Consider the following 24,740-nt stretch of genomic DNA (forward strand, 5'->3'; position numbering starts at 1 on the left):
ATATATATATATATATATATATATATATATATATATATATATATATATATTTTTTTTGGAACACATTTATGTATTTACATATGTCTATTTATACACATGTATGGTATGTATCACATAATTAACACTTTCTTTCGTATGTGAGACCTCCGCAGAATCTATAGTTGAGTTGAGAAAGCTTTTTATGTATGACAGACCTTTATTTTAAAAATGTATGCAATAATCTTCCCGAATTATTTCACATACTAAGAAACGCCTGAAACATGATTTTTATCAAGTTCATAATAAGACCAGTAATTTTATTCTTAACATTTTGAGTGTGTTCAAATTTATTTATACAAGTTGTACAAAATTTAACAGAGAGTAATTTATACGAGTCTCCTGAGGACAAATGTATGTACCATAGAACGAGGATGCTTGAACTTTGATGTGTTACTTGAGCCCAGTACAAAAAAAAAATCTGTTTTAGGTCTACAATAATGAACGTATCGACACAATTCATTATTTCCCTGACAACGTATCGTGACAATAAGTGTCACCTGTCAGGGAAATAATGAATCGTGTCGATGCGTTCATTATTGTACACCTAATACAGATTTTTTTTGTACTGGGCTCAAGTAACACATCAAAGTTCAAGTAGCCCCGTTCTACGGTAACGTTAATGATCATTTGATATGATCATTAACGTTACCGTAGAACGTAATTTTACCATCTTCAAATACATTGATACGTAAATATGTATTTGAAGATGGTAAAATGTCATTAAAAAAAATATAGTGTGTATTTTTTCGAATTACTTTCTGATTTAAAAAAAAACTGCTAAAAGAAAGTAAGCTTAACAATTTGCTGACATGAGACTTCTTTTGTTTCAAGACATTTCGAACGAAATAAAAATTTATTACGCTGTCATTTTTTGACACCCTATTTAGGTTTATGCAAAAATCGGAAAACGCTAAATAGACATCACACTCATAAAACCGAACGTATCTCTAATCCAGGGCGAACAAACTGAGCTACTTTTCTGGCGGACGCGGACGTAAACATTACTCCATTTTACAAAAAGATAAATTTTTATAACCGTTCTGGAGCATTGGACCTTCAGATAGTCCAGGGGTCGGCAACGTGTGGCTCGCGAGTAAAATGTGGCTCTTTAAGCAATTTGGGTGGCTCTTTCTTCATCAAATTCAAAATGACATTTCGAAATAAATTTAGATTATTTGAAAAAAAATCTGTGCATTCAAGAAAAAAAAGTTTTAAATTTGCGCTTTCGTTTTATTTATCGTTCACTTTGTCTAATACCACTTTGATAAACACTATTTCATGACTACCGATTTCGGAAGAATCATTCCATCATCAGGTCATTAAAATAAAACAATTGCGTTCTGACATTTGTATAAAAATAAAAAATAAAAAATAAAAAAATAATAAGAAGAGTATTATATAACCTCATTTTTTTTAAATTAACATAAATACTTAAAAAACTGTTCATTTAAAATGATTTTTTATGAAATGTCTTTATATATTTTTTGCGCTATTTATTCATCTACGGTAGATGTTTGAATCGACGCAAAAAAACTATCTTTGATTTGGAATCTGTTACTTAAAAAATACTTGTAGGTACATTCAATAAATTCAATTTTATTGTTGTAAATTAAAAATTAGCTCCCCAAAAATTTCCAAATCGTTTTGCCACTCACGTTTTACTCTTTTGGTGTAAGAGGTTGCCGACCCCTGAGATAGTCGTTGCTTTTTCTCTAATAATGCTATAGAATTATATGGGGTGAATATAACGTTTTGGCTCTTTTTTATACCATTTCAAAGGTCAGGTATCATTAAGGGTAACTGCCAATAAGGTGGGGTTAAAAACGGGAAAAAATACCCTGATTTCACTGGCATACTAACATCTACTTACCAAAACATATTTAGTGAAATCATAATAACCAAAACCTCAAAAATAAAAAAAAATAAAAAAAAAACTTTAAACACACTGTGCACACCATTTAAAAAAATATATTAATCGAACAAGACTAGTTTCGAGAACTACAGTTGTTTTCATCAACAGGTCAAAATACAAACTGTATTTTTTGATAAAAGTACAGACTAATGCAGGGTTGTATTAAGTTAAGTGATCGTTTTTCTTTATGTTTGAGATCTATCTGTATAATCTTGGGTAAAAAAAGGGTTTAATAAACAAACTTAGCTTTGGACAGAAAATATATAAGTAGTTAAAATATATTAATTTGGGGTTTCGATGGTAATTTATCACTTGCGTAGGTACAAAGTTGATGAAATAATATGAAATAATAAGATTTATGATATCTACTTAAATAAAAAAAAAAGTGAAAATTTTAAAAATTAATATAAAAACTATCTGACTAACTATCACGCCACGTACCGTAGAACGGGGCTACTTGAACATTGATGTGTTACTTGAGTCCAGTACAAAAAAAAAATCTGTATTTGGTCTACAATAATGAATATGTCGACATGATTTATTGTTTCCCTGACAGGTGACACTTATTGCCACGATACTTCGATCGATACTTCGATCGATACCACGATCTAATTTTTTTTGTACTGGGCTCAAGTAACACATCAAAGTTCAAGTAGCCCCATTCTACGGCAGAGAGAATAGAACGCTACACTTATCTGTCTTTGTAAACAATCTTCGCCTCTTCCGCATTCATGCGTCTCTTCAAACATTCCCGCCGATTATTCCATACACTTGACCACTTTCTAGTACTATAAATATGTACTTGATATTTATAGTACTAGAAAGTACCAAGTTCTCCTCGGTCTCCCTCTGCTAATATTACCACAGGCTTTCGCCTCATAAATTTATTTCACTGTTCTTTCTTCACTCATTCATTCATGGATTCACACACCTCTCTTAATTTTAAAGATAACATAAAAATTAAAAAAATAAATTAAATTAAAATTAAAACAAATTTAATCAATCAAAAATAACTACTGGACAAAAGACATAGCTTTCTACTGTTTATTTATGATTAAGCATCATTCTGAAGGCAAAAGTTTTGATTTCAAGGATCGATGTCCACATTTCTACAAGACAGGCACAAAACAAACGATGAAAGAAAAGCAAATTTACGTGGGACGAACTGCATTATTCAAATCGTCAGCTTATTCTGACGTCATGTTAAAACGGACCCGCTTACCATATGAACCGCATTTCCTTCGATAAAGAATGGTACGGAAGAAACAACGTGGCGTTATGAATCTGACTTCTCAGAATAAGTATTTTCCTTTTGGACTAAGTATATTGGATTTAGAATTTCCTTACCTTCGTCAATCTGTGTACCCACTTACCTTTTCCATATTTTGACACTTTTTGCTTTCACAATTTAGAAATCTTGTAAATACTTTATCTTTTGACGGCATAATAATTTTTCTCATTGTGAAAGTGCCTACCTACTTATGACAAATACAAGTACCTAAGAAAGATTATTTTAGCTAATCAAAACGCAGCGATCGATGTATTTCGATTATTTCGCGAGTCGCTCGCCGGCCTCCGTGGCGCAATGGGCAGCGCGTTCGGCTGTTAACCGAAAGGTTGGTGGTTCGAGCCCACCCGGGGGCGTCTACTTTTTGAACTGTGTTTTTTTAAAAAAAAAATACATTTTTTCATAAATGGCTGCATCGGTATTCTCAGCTATTAGTCCGAATTTATATATATTTTTATGAATCTGAATAAGTATCTATTTTTTTGTGAGTTGGAGTAAAAAATATGCCATAATTCGCGCTTTATGGTAAATTGAACTACTGTGTGCTATTATGTGTATTTTTCTTTGTCATGCCTTATTATTTAAACGTGTCAACGAATTTAACGATAAAATTTGTTTTTAATGGGTAGTATTAATTAAATAGTATTTGGATCGGTAGTAGATGTACCTACATTGTTCACCAGCACGTACACATATTTTGTATGATATTTTATACAAAATATGTGTACGTGCTGGTGTATACATATTTTGTATGATATTTTACGCACATTTTTGTATTTGTCGTGACAATTCATAAGTTCCATGTGCACGTTTTGGTATATCGTCATTTTGATGGCCGTTTTTACTTCCAGACTCGGACATATCCCCGAACAGAGCAATCCTCGCTCATATCTTATTCAGCGTCCATTCCCTGCTTAGCGCGCTGAACAAAGATGGGATTCCACTCGGGATTTCAACATGAAGGGTTATCACGTAGTATATATTATTTCCCGCCAGAATATACCTCGCGACTTATTATTCTTATTTCTCCTCCGTCAACAAATTGAAAGTTTCGCTCGCATCTCGCGTATTACATCGTGGAGCTGTCATTGTGCAGCTGTCACGTTCGTCGCCATCTTGCCGCCGGGCACGACCTGGGTTTCCTTTTTTCGACACGAGATGGCGTTAATGGTCCAAGACAAGGGAAACGCATTAGTCAAATAATGCGAACAGTCGAGGACATAAAGCGGCACGTCTCGGAAGAAGGTACACATCTCCAATTTAGAAAAGTCGCAAAGCTTTTACGTTCGCGCTATGTTTATACGTAAAAATATGCAAACGTAGAGGATTCATAAAGTGAAGAGACAAATTTGTTTGAAAGTCCTATAAAGAAATCGGAAGACTTGGGTGCGAGGAAAGTGAAAAGTATATTTTTATGTGGCCTCACAACCCTCTGAGATATTTTCACAATTTTATAGAGGAAAACTGTAAAAAATATATTAATTAAGCATTGATTAGAATACACCCAATCGATTTCATAGTCAACACAGTAAACGAAAATTGCTACGTTACATTTTCATTAATATATATTATTCCAAGTTTTACTTAATAAATATCACTATTTCTTAAAATCTATTGTGACACATGTTTCGATATTTTCCGCACCATTTAACATAATTTGATGTGGAATGCATCGAAAACATTAAGAAATAGTGGTGTTAACTGAGTTAAACTTAAATAAAAAATGGATAGATATTACTACAATGTGACTACTGAATCAATTAATGTTTTTTTTTAAACCATTTTTATTTAGTTTTAAGGACTCATACAAAAAGATTATAAAGTGTTTTAAAAACCTTGAATCAAATCTAACTAACGTAGTTATATGAAAAACCCATTTTATTTTTAATTAAAAAAAAAATAATTACTTTATTTATCTCCTTCAAAATATTATCCAAACGCAAGTGTTACCAAATAATAAAAAAAATAAATAAAGAATTTATTTTGTATATTAAAAGTGACTTTGTTACCTTTGAGGTATGGTATTATAATGAATTAATATTCAGTTTTGAATATTGAAAGCATTAACTTTGTGGATCATATTGATATATGAAATAAACCCTTTTAAATAAATAATTTAAATAAACCATAAAGAGGGCAACAGGTTGTTGCCGAAACTAGTTGGTTAATAAAAATGTGAGTGGATCGGAACACAAAGTATTTTTATTTCTCGAAATAATATAATTCACTTTATTTGTTAGTAAATTATATTTGTATTTTTTTCATGTTCCATGTTTACATATAAAAATTAATAAATCATAGAAACCTCACACTGAAAAGTCGCTAGGCTTAGTGAATCGCGTTTGCGTATCCGTTGTACGAGTATTATATAATATGTTGCATATTATGTTAATAAACGCTGCTATGCAGCATTGCAACCCGATATGGGAGGAATGGGGAGGATATTAACGTATGCGCTTTTCGATACAAAGGCAATATTTTTCCACGGGTACACGAGAGTCATATCTTTATTGATATTGATTATTATTTGCAAAGACATAATTTTTCAACCATTCGGGCATTGTTATCTGAAAATAATTAATGAACATTTGTATTTTTCATAATTTTCAGTTATTTTGTATACAATACATACACATATATATTAATTCAAAAATTCTTGTACATGTGGAGAGTCACCAAGGTACAATATGTAAGTATGTTTCTTGTCAGTGGAGATCTTCTTCCATTAAAAAAAAATAAAAAAAACAGGCAAAAAATGAAAAAAAAAACCTTTTTCTTGCCCTCTTACCTTCACTGACAACAAATATAGAAGGAACTGCAACATTTTGATTGTGTCCAAACACTTGTTCAAAAAATCTGGAATATCTCTAATTACATGAGTTATTTTCATTTTTTTTTGACATCTCATCAAAGATGAAGAGGAACATGGAAGTCTATATGTAGAACTTCCAAGAATTTTAATAGTGTGGTTCTCAATAATGGGTAGAATTGGTGAACGTTACACGTGTGTAAAGTGATCACTTAAACCAGCCTATCACGGTCATCAGCCCCGTAAATGCCCAGACTTCCATATTCTTCTTCATCTTTGATGAGATGTCAAAAAATAATAGAAGGAACTATGTATTGTATTGTCGATTGACGTAAAACTTTATAGTATGTATGGTTATATGTAAATAAATATTATAGAATTGTAATATATAAATATGTAAATACATAATCACGTGCATTTACGTTTTACCACATGCAAAAGCAGTGTGTTAGATTTCTCATTTTTATGTATTAAATTATCTAAAACACGATAAACCAAAATATGATGAACATTTGGTGAATGGATGATTTTTAAACAATATATATATATAACCTTAAGAAATGCGTGACATTTATATTGTATTATTACAAGTGTCTTTGTTCGTAGTTTATTTGTTAAGAAATCTCTATCTAAAGCAATGTTAAATCTTCAGGCATGGAAATATGTATGAGCATTATCTTATAATATCGTTTTTCTTAGAATAGAGGCGCCAGTAAATAACGTTATTCTAGAGGGATCTGCCACAACAATGCTCGGTATTATTTGACGTTGTTCTTATTGCTTCGGTGCAAGCAACCTCTTATATACATAATATAAATACCTCCACCACACGGAACATCATGGGGACACTTTAATGCATATGAAATGTGCTCAGCACGTGCTGCGTCCCTCATCTCAAATATCTGGAATAAAATTCACATGCAACGTTGTGACAGTGAAACGTTTGTTTTCCCAGGCGAAACTGCTGTCTCTTTCGAGAAAATCGTGGTTTGTGAAGTCACCTTTTGTCTGATATCGTTCAACTAGTGACAGAATCTCATATACGTTTTCGTATACATAAGTACCGTATGGACAAGTTCACATTTCGAATTCAGCAGACGACAAATCTACCGGAAGCATGTTACAAGGTCCTTAAAAATAGAAAATCGGAAGATTTATCTACAAACATAAAGCTTTCATAATCCCAGCTCGGAAATGATAAGTTGACGTTTTGTTCTATATTATTTATATTACTTTCTTGATCCATGGCGATCCCTATTTAGAGAGTATGAAATCCATAAACTGTATCCAGGCACTTCTGTCAACGTTATTACACATTATTACACACATACACACATACACACACACACACACACACACACACACACACACACACACACACACACACACACACACACACACACACACACACACAGACACACAAACACACAAACATACACACTTCTACTAATAATAAACTGTATTTGAAATGTTAAGCATTTAAAACCATTACTTTAACAGTTTTTAGCTTTGATATGCACACTTAAAACAGTACCATTTTCGTAAAATACTACCTCAAGGGCGCTTCACTGTTATTAGATTGAGGAGAAGAAAATAATGGGTTTTAAATCACTACCACAATTTCCTAAATAAGAAGTAAATGCGTAGCTAGCTTTTTTAAAGATCATCTTACGCTCTTTGTAAAGTTTTTACTGCTGGTGGAAGAGCATTCCAAACTATCAGTTCTGCAACAGCGAAGGCACGCTAGCCAAATTTAGTGCGAGCCGGTAAAATCACCCATAGCAGTTGTTGTAGCCGATCGAAGAGTTAGACGTCTCTCAGACTCATTCGTCTGGAATGCACAACTCATGAGTTTATAAGCAGACAGAGTTTATACTCTGCCCTTTCTTGAATAAGCTGTACAGTGTGTGCTTCATTTAAAGATTAATTAAAAAATATTATGATTATGATTATCAATTAAGAATTTAGTAAATTTTGCTTTGAAAATATACGATTTATTTACAAAATTTAGCTTACCCGGAATATTTTGCTTATTTCTCTTTGAAGTTATCATTTAACTAACACAAAACATAATTTTGCTGAAATTGTTCACGAATGTCTCGTTTTAATTTCCACTATCAGGAAAACTCATTACGTCTGGCAAAATTTAGACAAATTTTCTTTGAAACATGACATAGTCGTTGACTTAAGCTGTTAAATACTTATGAATGGGAACTTAAGCCTATTTTCATAATAAAGTAGACATTCTTGTTATTCTTTATCGTAACACTTGGCTGCTCTGAGGAGATAATTTCAACCCTTATAATGTCCTCAAATTCAAATTACTCACAGAATAATAATAATAATAATAAAAACAATATTAACAATAATTTCCCTAATTGATCGTTAACAAAATTTAAAAAATTAAATAAACCCTTATCCCCACCCCAAAGGTGCATAGGGCACTGTGTCATATAAACGCAGTGTTATCTTGATCGTTTACACATGAAGGAAAGGTGATCAGCCCTCCGCTTCAGGTACCAGTCCATGGTAATATTGAATAAATATTACAGTGAACAAATCACTTATATTTATTTTACCCCCCTGGGGAATCGAACCCGGGACCTCCAAAACGGTAGTCGAGCATGCTGACCATTACACTACGGAGGCAGACAAATTATTTAAAACAGAATTTTATTTTCTTCCATCAAATTACTCAAAAATCAATAAAAAAATGTAAATTGAGAGTTAGAGTATGAAATTATCATGTGGTTTGTTTATTGTCACTCAGAATTTAAAGCAATTTCCCATAAACTTATTGACAAGTTCAGTTACCCTTGTAAATGATCACCCTGTAACCTTCCCCAAGAAAATACGAAAAGTTAAAAAAAATAATCGGTAGAATCGGTTTTAATTTCCATTAAAAAATATATCATAGAAAAAATAAATACTTATGGTAGACTTTTTAAATAAAATAAATATTCGTATTTTAATGCTATTTTTTTTAATGGGTACTGTTTTCAGATAAGCTCAAGCGGCTTGTTAGGAATCAAGGATCAAATTGTGGCCGAGTATGGGTCAAACCTAGAGGCTTTGAATCAATGTCCGCAACACCAACTACTTGACCGCAGCCAAACTCAAATGTCATATTTCAAGAAAATTGCGGAGTGATCAATTATATAAAAAATATATTTTAAATTGAGAGAAAAATAGTCTAACGCAAAAATATCATTTAACAAGTTGTCGTCCGGAGTGGACGTATTCGCTTTGCAATGCTCAATAAAAGCAACATTTGGGAGTTTTTTCCCGTTTTTTAAATCATTTAAAAAAAACACACATTTTCATATGGTGAAAGAGTGTGCGTAAGTTTTTGGTATCGTAAGGGAAGGGTAATTAACTATAACCTAACTATGAGTATTTCAATGTTTTAGAATTAGTACATAAAGCCTGATGATGACAAGGTTCTTGTCGAAACCGGTTGGAAAAAGTGTACCAATAAAAATGGTTAAAAACGAATTGTTTTATTTTATAAAGAAAAATATCACAAAAAAGTGTAGGTAACGTTCTATGAAAAGCTCCAGCAGGTACACAATTTTTCACACAATCTAGAATTCTTTCTTAAAGTTTAGAATTCATTCCCCATCTTCCATTAACCGCTTTCATTTACAACCCTTCCTCGAAAACAAAAAAAAAACACGAGAACATTTAAGTGGTCCGCAGTAATAAAATGTGGAGAATCGCTGCCTTTTTGTTTTTTCGGCCTCTGGAAAAACACTTTAAAAGGTTACATTTATACCATGTAGAAGATTTGAGTTCTCGTTTACAAAAATACCACACCATTTTGCAAGTGGAGCATAAACTGTATTTGTGAACAAAATTTGGACACACTCTTAGTATTGATAATATTTAATTTTACCAACGAGCGATTTTTATCAAGAAATAATATATTTTAGATATTAAAAGAGGATGTTTAATCATAAATTTTGCACACTGAATAAAAAATTGTAAAAATATATATGGTATATTGAGTGTGTTCAAATCCTTGTTCATAAACAAGAGATTTGTGCGAAAATACAAATGAATACACTCAAATATAATTAATTAAACAAAGTTAATTTTATATTTTTATAATGATAATAATATGTTTTTAATATAATTATATATAATATATGCGAGATGACTCGGTATCTCAAACCCATTAAATATATCTAAAATAAAGCTTATGTGCACCATTATGGCCATGTTCCTTTCCTTACAGGATGTTAATAGCTCATTAGTATCATCAATCATTTTTCAATCTATAAAAATTGGAAGACATATTTAACCCCTCATAATCAACTTTTCTATTGTCCGCTCTTAACGGTGGATCAAATATAAATTATATTGATAAAGCGTTATCTAAGACGCAAATGATACCATAAATTAAAATTATTATTATTTTTTAAGAGACTGAGAACGGTTTTTTCAAATGAATAACAAATTTCGTATGGTAGCCAACTATTTCACAAGCTATTATTTTTTACTGTGAGATAGGTGGTTAGTTCATAATTTGTTATAATGTCCCTCGTCGATATTTTTTTTTATAGCGGGGCACTTGATGAAAAAAGGTTGAAAACCTGTGGACTACATGTTCGATAACGTAGTGGTACAAGATAGCTTTGCAAACTAGCTAGGAACTGTGATACTCTGAACCACAATAACTATATTTATATACTTAAAAATAAAAACTGTGGTTTTCATTCTACAAAAGAAATATTTAAGGTTACCAACTCTTACAAATTGCTTCGGGAAATATTTTTACGAGACGTTTTCATTGGCACGTAGATTGTGACGTCATATTTCAGCCAATTCCTTAGGCGACTACACAAATTGTCATGATTTTTATTAAAACAAGTCAACTGTGGATGGCAATTTTTCTTTTTTTTCTTATTTTCTCAATTTTCTTTTCTCGAGACGCAAAAGAACACTTTTCTTATTGTGTTCACTGTTCACTTGATATGCTAATGCGGGCTGACGGGGAATAAATCCTTAGTATGGCCATTGTGCGATATTTCATCGTCGACTTTGAAATCTCCATTCAATTATTATCGAATGATGAAAATATCAAACGTCTTTAGATTGTCTACATTTTGAGAAAAAATATTGTTTACACTATTGGTATTTCAGTGGTGGATTCATTTTCTTGATTAGTACGTTGTATACCTGAAAATTTGATGCGTGCAGAAGGAAATGCATGGACAGACTGTTAGTTGTTTTTCTGAAATTAAATGGAATAAATTTATAGTTTTTCTTTATAATTTATAGTCTATCATATTTTATAATTAAGAATTCAATTAACTTGACATTGGCAAATGCATTGTATTACATGTGCAACGCCATTCTATATTAAAATAAAAGAAGGAAATGCGTCCGCGTCGTCATGATTGGTCCCCTGAGGCGTCCGGAGATGCACTGGGCTGACAACTTTGATTGGTGGTATAGAATGAAAGCAGACCGCGCAGGATACGAATATATACTCAAAGCTGTATGCAAAGTGGCTTTTAAAGTAAGTGTAGCAAGTATGATATTAAGATAGACGCATGAAATGTTTAATGCTGGCATGCTCCGACCGAGAAGACCGAGAAGAACGCGAAAAAATGCGGCGTCTCCATATTTCCCTATCAGACTCAGCGAATTGACAACGTTTTTCTTAAATATATATTTTTAAATCTATCATTATCATTTTCATATCATAATCCACATCTGTATTCATTTTCATTCAAACCCTTATCCGCACCCCAATGGTGCATAGGGCACATATAAACGCAGTGTTATCTTGATCGTTAACACATGAAGGAAAGGTGATCAGCCATCTGCTTTCGGTACCAGTCCCAGGTAATATTGAATAAATATAGTGAAAAAATCACTTATATTTATTTGACCCCCCCTGGGAATCGAACCCGGGACCCCCAGTACGGTAGCTTTGTAATTGTCAGCATGCCCGGCTACATCTGTATAAGCGCCCTCTATACGGCGCTGTATAAATTATGTAAAATAATTTTTATTATTATTAATAAATAATGTTTATTCAAAAAATATATAAATTACTTGAATGTTTTTTATTACTATGGGATCACTTGGGCTTACGTTACGCAAACATCCCCTATTCTCGGAGGCATTTACTTCAGCGCCCTGGAAAGGGTGTCAATAAAAAGTAACAACTATTATCTATATTTACGGGGGTGCGTCTATACTCGCAGGAAGCGGTATCAGGCTGTATTTAGGAGCGATTTCCAAACATAAAACTAACATTATCACTTGACCCACATTACATTTAAATCGAAAAATTGAGAAGCAATATTATTTCGACAGTGTAAATATTTTGTTAAACACCGTATAATATAATATATATTAGTACTGAAAGTAGTGAAAACGAATTCCCATTAATCGTGATTTTATTGGAACGATACTTTAATTAAATTTGGTATCAATTACAAAATATCTGACTTTTAACCTCTTGAAAGTCAATATTCTACCTGACCCCTAGGGGTTTGATCAGGGTCAGAAATAATAATTAGAAAGGTTATATGTATATAACTACTCGTAGTTATGGTTTGAGAACATGAAAATTAAAGCGATGGAATAAATGTCCCATTTTTTTTAAATTGATTTATTCACGCAACTCACACATATTAATATAATTTTCAATATCTCATTAAAGATGAAGAAGAATTTGAAGGTTTGGGCATTTACGGGGCTGTCGACCGTCACAGGCTGGTTTATGTGATCACATACACATACACACGTGTAACATTCACCAATTCTACCCATTATTGACATTACTGGTGGGAGACATCCATATTCTTCTTCATCTTTGATGAGATGTCAAAAAATAATATTAAAATAACTCATGTAATTGGAGATAATCCGGATTTGTGAACAAGTATTTGGACCCACTCAAAATGTTGTAAACACATTTTAACATTATAAAAATTATCACTGCTAAATTATTGCCCAATTTATATTATTGTGACACGTATTTCGATGCATCACGCACCATTTTCAATCAACGTTTGTGCAAAAATGATGAAGAATGCATCGAAACATTTCTAAGAGCAAATTTAAATAAAAAAAGATAAATATTATCACAAAATGACGGCCGAATCATTTTATGATATTAAAAATTGAATATTTGATTCTCTAAAAGTTACTTCATCTTCAAACTCTTATCCGCCGCCTTACTATCACATAAACGCAGTGTTATCTTGATCGTCAACACATTAAAGAAATTGATCAGCCCTGCTCCTCAGGTACCTATCCAGGGTAATGTTGAATAAATATTAATGTGAGAAAATCACTTATATTTAACTCTTTTTTTTTATAGTCTGTAATATATTTTTATTACAGTCTGTCAAACGTTGATTTCAGACATGTGTACCTATATGATAATTTTTTCTTAGAAAAAATGGAATGAGGGTGAAGAGTGGGGTAAAAAAAAAGAAAAAAAATATCTCGTGACAATAGGTCAGCTTCATTATTCCGGCAGAAACTGGATGGTTTATCTTGCGTCTTGAGCGCTCCTGCGTCCTCATTAATTCATGTCGATTTCTCCCTGCTTTTCTGTTCCTACCCTATCTACTAAGTCGTACCTACAGAGTCACGTGGTCTATTTCCAAAGTTGTTTCCATGATATCCAACAAAGATTTCTCGAAAGAAAAGAAAATAAACTAAGATAACGCCACTAGCTAAGTCATTAGCATATTTACGTCACTGAGGTGGAGGCTATCATCGGTTGTGAGACGGTAGGTACTCGACACAATTTAGAATGGTGATAAGTTACCTGATAACAGGCAACACCAGAAGGATGCGTAAGATCATCTGTAGATGCTTCCATAAATAAAACCACATATGCCCACCAATACTCAATTCCCTCTTTCCTCACAACCTTTATTGCCTTACTCTTACTACACCATAGATCATGGAGCTTCTGGTAGTGCATCTGATACTCAATGAATGAGACCATCAGATATACAGCAGGTGGATACAATAATCGATATATCGTAGTCGTACAGGAGAAAGTGACCAATCAACAAAACGTAAAATGTTCAGGAGGGCCATTTAACCGTTTTTACGCTTTTGTCATCAATGCAATTAGTATTTTATTTATTGTTTCGGCTTTAACTTTGTGGTAAGACATGTTACAATGATTAAAAAAAAACTTGTTTTTCACCACTTGAGTTTTATTATAGACTACATGTTTGAGAAGTTAAACTTCCATCATTCAGGTCTGTATAGTAACTAAAACATAAAATATAAAATTGTTCTATAAATAAGGAGAGGGGAAAGTACTAATCACTCATTTCACTCTCATAAATTAAAATTATTACACCTTGTTCCATATAAAGGCTAAATTATGAATTATCTTGAAAATTTAGAAAACCAAAAAAACCTAAATTCTAATAATAATTTATTAAATAATATATTGTTTCAAAATTCTTCACCTTTGCTTTCCATTTTTCCTTTGTTTTCAAACTCCGCCCCTTGACTAACCCCTTCCCCTTACTTTCCCCTCTCCTTATTTAAAGAACAATTTTATATTTTATGTTTTAGTTACTATACAGACCTGAATGATGGAAGTTCAACTTCTGAAACATGTAGTCTATAATAAAACTCAAGTGGTGAAAAACAAGTGTTTTCTTTAATCATTGTAACGCAATTAGTCATTTTTAACAAGTCAATATATTATATTTCCAAGATTAAAATCACTTAGGGATTTTTTCCAGGTCAACATTAAGCTAGTAAGATATCAAATAGTCAATAATAACTTTTTTTGTAAGAAATGCACTTGGTCATTTTCTCCTGTAAAAGGACGATATACCTAGTGGACGATGCCTCTCACTGGCTTATTAAATATGGAATCTCAGTTTTGGACCAAGATTTATTTGGTGGAACTGCATTTTACATGATAAAACAATAACTAAATAGTTTAAACATTTTTTTTGACAGCTCAAACGGAGAAAACCCAGATTCGTGAACAAGTTTTGGATGTACTTAGAATGTTGTAAATAGTTTATTCCACTCCTTCAAAATTCAACCTTTCTTTTGTTTTATTTTATTAGTGACCGGGTCTTCGTTACCATAATCATAAGACTGGTGGGAGGCTAGACAAAATTCCATGTTATATACAAAACAAGGAAGTGGTTGAAAAAAAATTGTGTGTGATATACCTTAGAAAATGAATTTAAGAAGTGTATTATATGTATATTAATAATAATTAAATATATAAAATATGGTAAGGGTTTTATTAGTATTCTTTTTTTATAAATTTCGCTATTAAAATTTTTTTTGGAGCTATATTTAAACAATGTACATATGAATTTTACACTATTGGTTCACAACTCTTTCTACCGCTTACGCTTATATATGATAAACTTTCAAAAAAATATGTTTACAAATAGCGATTTAAATTCTTTTAATTAAAACAAGTATTATTAAGATTATTTCATTTTTGTTTTGTAATAGAATAGGCCTTTTATCCTACAATAGCTATCTCGCCTAACCTGGTAGAGTAATATTTAATGCCTGAGACACTCTTGGTGTAGGATATTAAAGAGGATGTTAGCGATGTAACAGAGTAGGGAACATCATTACTATTGCAGCAACGAGACAAAATGAAACGAATAATATATTTTCTGTGGAAACCCTTCATTCGTCCATTTCTCTATTCGTTCAACTCCTCATTCATTCTACTTTAATCAGTAAACTACGAGTAGCCGCTAGTACCTGCGTTTGTTTAGTGTTTATAGAATTAGTTAACAAGAGTAAAGGTGTGTCAAATACGGGTACAAAATTATAAGAAAAAAATTGTTTAAATTTGAGCAAATTAAGACCGAGGAAAACTTGATATGATCGAGTATTTCAAATAAGTAGAAGCGGCCTGGTCAAGAGTCGAAATATAGTATGAGGAGATGGCTGAAGTTTAAGAGGCGAAGAATGTTTACAAAGACATAGTGGTATGGCGTTCTATTCTCTCTGCCTACTCCTGAGGAGAAACGGCGTGATGGTTAGTAAGTTAGTTAGTTAGTTAGTTAGAGTTATAGTAGCGGTTTGTTGCACAACAATGATATTTTATATGTCTCAACTAGAAATAAAAACATCTATTGTTTTTTATAAAGAAAAATGGAAGTAGGAAAACTTTTTTTTAACGAACAGAGTTATCAATGTATATCAATGCTATCATTAACAGTAAATGTGTTTCTACCCAATAAATATTGAAAACAAATTCAATATTTGTGTAAAAAAGGGACATTAAGATTTTCATCGATAAAACCACATTATTTTGAAAAATAATTTGAAAAAATCATAAGTTAAAATAAAAAGTTTCATTAGTTGATTCGGCAGTATCTTTGTGGCAATATCTATCCATTTTAGTTTAAGTTTTACTTGATAAATACAACCATTTCTTAAAATATATTATGAAAGGTGTTTTGATGTTTTCCGAATTATTTTTTAAAAAATGTCTAAATACTTTATCACAATAGATTTTAAGAAATAGTGGTATTTACCAAACAAAACTTAAATTAAGAATAACAAAATTCAACAAGTAAATTATAATTGCAACCATAGATGTCGCCTATAAAGCTCATAATAAAAATTACAGTTACAAACATATTTTGGTCACCTCGTGTGTGTGTGTTATTAAAACGGGAAGCCAGAAAAGGATATTTAAAGAATTCTTACTTACAGATCGTTTATTTATATAAGTTCTTACACTTTAATTACTTTTGATATTAACTATCATAATTTAATCTAATTAATCAATGAAACTTTGAATTAAAATGTGAAGCTAGTTACATGTCCTTTAGAACCAAACGATGCAGGCGAATCTTGGCCTCCTCTCTTCGGTTGGTCGTTTTTGTTGAATTCGTTCGGGAATCTCCGTGGCGAATTCGTATTTTCAGTGTTGCCAACTTGGCAGTGTGGCTACACGCCTACAATATGAACAACTGTTCGAATTTTTGGGCAATATGGTTATCATTGGTAGAAAAGACAACGTTAAATATATGTAGTACTAAAGTGATCACTTAAACCCCCTTATGATAGTAAGTCCTGTATGAACCCAAATTTACATATTACCATCTAAAAAGACTTCATATATGTTGAAATATGAATAAAAATTTAAACAAATGGTTTTGAGAATACCAACCCCAGGATTTAACGATGCACGACCACTGGCCGACCAACAAATTATTATTCAAATCGTTACATATTTTTGTTTGAGAATATTTTTGTAATTTTTTCCATGCCTGATAAATATTCATAATCTGTCTTATCAAAATGGGCAGCGGCTTTTACGGGAATATTATCTTTTAAAATAAAGGAGATTTACATTTTGATTGGATGACGGAGATATAATTGAAAAACGGGTCAACTGGAGAGCGCTCATCTTTTTAAAAATTCATGACAACTTTAAACCTGCCCTTCAGATTTTCCATCGTTTTCCCAGAAGGGAAATTTGACTTATTTAAAATTCATGGTGTCAATTTTTTATGCAATATTCTGAGAGCAATTTTATATCTCGGCCTGTGTCGATTGCGTTGGCGCAGACAGGCGCGTGGGTTGATTTTATTCTCTGATAAAATAAAGCAAGCTTTAATCGTAAATTTAAAATATTTTTAATTGAAATTTTACACAGTAACCCACTATTTGTTAAAATCTATCGTAGCACATCTTCTTCTTTGGAGCCAGTTTCTACCCCCCCCCAGCGGCTATGTCGTCGGATAATCTTTTTTGAGGTTTTTTTACGCCTTATATATTTTATCAAAGTCTCCATTTCAAAAATTGAGGGGTCTACCTGTGATACGTTTGCCATGTATTTCGAAACATTACGCATCATTTTCACAAGTCCAAATTTTAGAAATGTGTTCTTGGGAGGTTGAAGGACGTTGAAGGTGGTGCTTTCCCTAACTCCTACGAGCTTTTTCTAATTTTTGTTTGTTTGCTTTCTTTTTATCGGTGGGAACATGGACTAAATGTAAGTATGTATAATAAAATAGTTCGAGAAAGAATCTGACATGCATTTTGTGAAGGTTTCATTAACTTAAATACAATTTTCTGAAATTAAAATAATGTAGTTGTCAATCATGGGTAGAACGGTGAAAGTTAAAAAATGTATAAAGTGAAAGCCTTATTCAGATTTTCATATTCTCACTTTAAATCTATTATTCATCTATGTTGAAGTATTAAAAAAATATTGAAAGGCTTTTATCATTTTTCAATCAGTATTGTATACAGTTGACTGAATAATTGTTAGGAGTTCAACTGCTCCCCTATTACAAATTCGTAACTTGACGTCTGTGCATACCGAAAAGTTGATTACATCGCAAAAATAAACATATTTGGAGCCGGGTAAGGTAGCTGACTCGGGGTTCTTAAGGTATTCCTAATTTGACAGGCACTTATGAGTTGACGCTAATCAGGTGGGTCAGGGTTAAGTTAGGTTAGTCAGATTTAAGTAAGGCTTTGAAGGCAATTTATAGTTAATGCCGGATAACAGAAAGCTAATATTACTTTGACTAGAGTTCACATAATATCGGTAGGTGCGAGGTAAGCAATCGTAAATCCAAAACTGGAGAGAAAAAAAAAATCTTGCTACTGGATTTTACGATGTAAAACAAAGTAACAAAATATATTTTGAGTAACAGCATTTTAAGCATTTTACATTTCGCTTTTTATTTGACCATTTAGTATTTCAAAAAAGTTACAAGTTATACTTTAAAAAAAACGTATAAGTATACGAGTATTTATTAGAAGGAAATACGTATATACTCGTATTTACTTAAAATAAATACATATTTTTTTTTTTGTAAATACAAGTCACACTTTCCAAAAATGCATTATTTTCAAAGAAATAACCCGCCTGTCCTTCAAAAAACGTCTGCAGAGAGGATAGTAAGGATAGGAAGGGTAAGTGTAAAAAATACATCACAAACACCCACACCGTTAATAATTGAACGTTATTTTTTCTTGAATTTATTTTACAATTGACAAATTTCACACTACTTCAATCACATTAATTCAAATAAATATTTTACATACCTTGATTTTTGTTTTTGTTTTTTCGGCGTCAGTCTAAAGATTTTATAAAAATACAAATATCTATCAATTTATAATGAAAATTTTACTTATCAAATACCACTTTTTATTAAAATCCATTGTGACTTTTATTTTGATGCATTTCGCATCATAAATATAACACCGTATCGTATTTCGTAGTCATACAGGAGAAAGTGACCAAGTGTATTTTTTACAAAAACGTTATCATTGACTGTTTGATATCTTACTAGCTTAAGCTAGTACGATATCAGGACAATATTCAGGACAATATTAATATTGTCCTGAAAAAAATCACAATGGATTTTAAACTTGAAAATATGATATATTGATTTGTTTAAAATGACTAACTGCATCAATGTTTATTTTCTTGCCAAGCAAAAGTGACTTAAATGACCCTCCTGAAAATTTTACGTTTTGTTAGTTGGTCACTTTCTCCTGTACGACAACGATTTATATAAAAAATTAATTTGATTGAATAGATTGAAAAAATGGTATTTACCAAGTTAATCTTTAATTAAAAATGTAAACATTTTATTTAGATATGCGCAAGATTCTCGCCGGATTATTTTATATACTGGGAGACCCCAGAAAACATGATTTTCAATTTTAATGCAGCTGATAAATTGACCAGATATTCACAACATTTATAGCTGTGTTTCAGCCTATGACAGATCAGAGACATTCATATTCTTCTTCTTGTATGTTGAGGAGTAAAAATTTTATCATATTAATAGATTTATATTATCCACTGACACTTCGTGATGGAATTGCATTTTTAATATGTTATTAGATTAAAACCAATATTTTTAGCTTTTCCACTTTATTTTTATTTGACCAGCGACCGGGTTTCGTCGTTACCGACATCATCAGACTGGTTTTCGTCGTTACCGACATCATCAGACATCATCAGACAAACCAGTCTGATGATGTCGGTAACGACGAAACCCGGTCGCTGGTCAAATAAAAATAAAGTGGAAAAGCTAAAAATATTGGTTTTAATCTAATAACATGTTATCGTATTGTTAATAAATGTTTTAGGTTCACGAGAACTTGTAGGGTATGGTATAGGTAAACACGAACTACAAACGGAATTTGAATGGATGCCAATGTACACTCAATATTCCGGACATAATGCATTGGAAATGAGCCAATTTGTACAATTGTCTCAATGCAAATAGTTGCTATGAGCATTTACATGCCGTGAATCCAACGCTTGTATTGTTAAATTGGTTGTACTTCAACGACCATCTCGTCATTTTGCTGCAATGGTATGAAGAGATGATGGAACACCAACGCGCCTGTCTTGAAAAACGCCTCAAATTAATTTTAATTTTAATTTGATTTACTTATTGGAAAACCAACAGAATATTTAACAAAAACAACATAATATATTAAAATTAAAAAAATGACATTTCAATTAGAGGTTTTCACTTAAGAAGTCAATCTAAAAATAAAAATAAACTGTCATGTACACAAAAGTATAACTATATAATAAACTTGCATTACAGGTTTTTATCAAATAATAGAAATTTTCTTTAGCAACTAGTCAAATTAACATCAACAATATTTCTCTTAAACGTATTAAAAGAAACATTATTGATGTCTATTTCATTAAGCATTACATTGCACATATCCCAGGCTCGATTTAAAATGAATTTTGGTAGGACTTGGTGTGCATTTTAGGAGTTTTAAATAGATTTTTATTTCTGGTATGTGCTCCCGGGACTCTAAAATTGATGAATGATTAAATCTGTGGGCAATATACATAATTATTAAAAAAAAATTGTACAGGACAATAAGGTCAGCATTGTTCCTACGTGTTACGAGCTTGGGTAAATTCATAAATTCATTGCTTGGAGCCATCCGTCTAAAATAACAATATGAAATAAATAACCATGTCAGTGTGGGTCTCGTTTGAGTTTGACATTGGTAGTTTGAAAAGTTAATTGATTGATTGTCTCACAATTCAAGGTCAAAGGATGCTTATGTTTGTGTGTGGGTATGTTGTGCCGTTTGCCTGACTATTGGCGCTGAATATAAAATATTTGGTTTTCTTAATTATAATATTGGAGTGAGTTTTATCCGCATCAACAGTGTAGTGGTTACCGCATTTGACGACTTTGCTGGAGGTCCTGAAATAAATATTGTATAAATATTTTTTATTCTAATATTTATTTAATATAAAACCCCGGAATAGTAAACCTGATCACTCTTTTTAAAAAATATTTATTAGTATCCTTAAAATAATTCTCCCTGCCTGTTAAGTACAAGGATTTATATATGTATTTTTATATGTGTAAAGTAAATAATAAGTGAATGAGGGTATTCAATACATATATATATATATATATATATATATATATATATATATATATATATATATATATATATATATATATATATATACATAGAAACAATACAATATTTTCATTAATTGATTCGGCACTTTGTGGTAAAACCTATTCATTTTTAATTATTTTTTTACTTAGTAAATACCACTATTTGTCAAAATCTACTGTGACACGTGTTTCGATGCATACGATTGAAAATGATGCGGAATACATAGAAACACGTGTCACAGTAGATTTTAAGAAATAGTGGTATTTACTAAGTAATTTTTTAAATTAAAAACAATGCAAAATAAAAGAAACAATGGATTCAATACTTTATATCAATCAAGATTTGTATTTGATAATTAATTAACATTGAGTCAATTTGTTGCGGTGTCCTATGCACTATTGAGTGCAGATGAGGAAGATTTAGAAGGAATAAGTTTTTTCAAGGAATTAATTTCGCCGAATGCCGAAACAATAAATTAAAATATTTTGTTCGACATGTATTGCACAAAGTGATTATGCTTATGTGCAATTTAATTTTATCTACATCCCATTAAACTATATATTCACTCATATATACAATCTGAGTGGATCTGCTTTTATTAAATTAATGGTAAAGTTAACATAACGTTGTTCTAATAGAGTACCTTATGCACCATTTTTGGATGGAGTTCGGGATCTAAGATTATATGTACCATATATGGCAATGATGTAGCTCGCAACTTAGAAACAAATGTGAGATGGTCAGTATTTAGTTATCAGTCTAAAAAACGTGAAAAGTATTTCAGCGGAAAAAACACTTGATGTCAATTTTGATCTTTTGAATCCGAGACAATATATATGGTAGTTAAATACCCTTACCTAGAGGTAGACTATATACAGTATGAGGTACAATCAGTGGTGTAGAATAACTTGTTTTTTTGCCCTCATCCGGAATCGATTCCAGGCCTAAGCGCTACCAGTATACACTTCGAGGCGGAGAAAACCTATAAATCTGGCCACCACCGTTGGAACCATTTTTATTTCGGCAATTTGTGTGATAACCGACTTGAAAGGATTTACACTAGACCTGGAATCAAAGTTTCCCTTGTGTTCGGACCAATCCCGATTAAAATATCGATCCTGGGAAGTTTAAAGTTAGAGTAGTTTCCCTAATCCTTCGAGAGCTTCTTCGGGAGAGGCCATACCCTCGGGAGTACCGCAAGGTACTGAACTCAGCCCCTAAGTTTTAGGATATTCCTAAGGAAATTATGACCGCTAGAGGCTTGTATTTCAAGGGAAACAACATTATTAATTAATAAATAGAATATAAATCGGTGTAATTGTTTCATTCAGAGTCGTATATTGAATGAAGCGTCTATATATAAATAAACAAAAGGGGTTTTGAAATAACCTCTTATTAAAAATCTTAATCTTGACAAAAACTTATTTTGCGTATCTACCTAGTAATTGCTTGGGATTATTAAAGTCTGTTTACACGCAGAAAATTAAATATATAAAAGAAGAAATATTCCAAAAATACATCACAATACAAATAATTTTTTCAAAAAAATCATGAATTTCTTTAGATTTTTGGGATTGATAGGAATCGAAACCTCATGCCAATTACATACATATTTAGGCGTTCACCTAACAGCGTCACAGTGATTGTGTTATTAAATTTAATTATTGTTATTACAGTTTTTTTATGAAAAAATCATGTATATGCATACTAGTAAATCAATGTTTTTGATTTATTTGAATATGCAAATTCGTTTTTTTTCCACAATATTACAACTGAAAATGGTTAAGTAATCGTTAAACAATTTGGGGATCAGAGACTTTACCGTTATTTAAGGAACTTGGGAGAATTCCCGTAGCAATTAAGATTATATTTGTGATTGTTCTTCCGTTTATGGTTTGAGGAAATATATTTTATTGATAGTATACTGGTACAAGAGGATCATCGTAAGCTCAAACATATCTGAATATTTTTTGTACGTATAATATGCGAATATGGCATATTGATGTATGCGGAAACCAGACGTGGGTCGTTCGTAAACGAACGGATCAAAATGATCCGTTCAAATTCATTTACTGGATGAACGGATTTCAATTATGATTGAATCTACAATAGTTCACGAACACTAATCTGTTCCTTCGCTGGTTCACTTATTTATTGATTCAACGATTCACTAGTTCACTCATTTGCTGATTCTCTGATTCACTGATACGTTGATTGAGATTTTTGATTAAATTAGTATTTAATTTGAATGTTGTTGTCGACAGGAGTTCTTAATAAAAACTCCTTCATCCCTCGCTAAGGCGGTTTGGTTGAATTTTTTTGTAAAATGCATGACCAGTCAATTGATCTGGTCTTAAAAACTCGATCATATAGGTGGTCATTAAGGTCTCCCGGATCTTTCTCACTTGTAGTGTTAGACTAAAATAATTTAATTTTATGTCGGCTAAGTATTTGTATTTTGAATTTCAACCTATTTGGCATTATTTGCTTCTTTTATATTAAATCCTTATAAAATCCTACAATTAAAAAAAAAACTAATTAAAAATAAAAAACCTAAAAAACCCACGAATTTTTGGGTCAAAATACACACAAAAGCTCTAAGTTTTATATTTATCTATCCAGAGATACAAACTTTGAAAATCCCAAAATGAGTACCAACCTTAATAATGTTTTTGAATACGGAACATAAACTACATGATTATTATTTCTCTCCTCTAATTTTTAGTTTTGAGTTGGGAAGAAAGTTGGGTATTTGAATCACGTAAATACCGATATCGATCATAAGTGTAAATACTTTCTCCATAGTTTTCGAAAGGTAAAACTTAAGAGATGCCTATCGCTAAAATCGGTGGTTCCCAATCTTTTTGAATCACCTTATGAAAAAAAAAATTCAATGGCGCAATTCCTCTGGCTTGCTAAATGTTCTACAAGTTAACGATGTTTTTCAGTAGTATTGCACGGAAAGAAGACAAACCTTACAAGCCTACGTGTTTCATCTTTAAAAGTGGTTAGCGATTAATTTAGCATAATGAAAAACAGCAAAAAACTCTTATGTCACTCGACCTCGATCTAAAAATGTGTCTAATATTTTCTCAAATTTTTGCAAAGGTATCATCATGAGATGAGATAAGATGCTAGCATATTTGAAGAATGAAAGAAAACTGAGATAATTTAAAAAGATTTGGTTCAATTACTGTAAGAATGCTTTGTACAAATATGTATAAGGTTGTAATTAATAATATATTTTTTGTAATAACATAAACATAATTATAGGATAT

At 31.6% G+C, this 24,740-nt stretch overlaps 1 non-coding gene across 1 annotated transcript; it reads left to right on the plus strand.

Annotated features, from left to right (window-relative positions):
- The first annotated feature begins 3,522 nt into the window (after positions 1-3,522).
- TRNAN-GUU (transfer RNA asparagine (anticodon GUU)) lies at positions 3,523-3,595 on the plus strand. The gene has a single exon. It is a non-coding gene; the product is annotated as a tRNA-Asn (tRNA).
- The last annotated feature ends 21,145 nt before the right edge of the window (positions 3,596-24,740 follow it).

This window comes from Brachycentrus maculatus, unplaced genomic scaffold (assembly GCF_059751285.1).
Source record: "Brachycentrus maculatus isolate JH-2025_06_01 unplaced genomic scaffold, ASM5975128v1 h1tg000117l, whole genome shotgun sequence".
Lineage (NCBI taxonomy): Eukaryota > Metazoa > Arthropoda > Insecta > Trichoptera > Brachycentridae > Brachycentrus > Brachycentrus maculatus.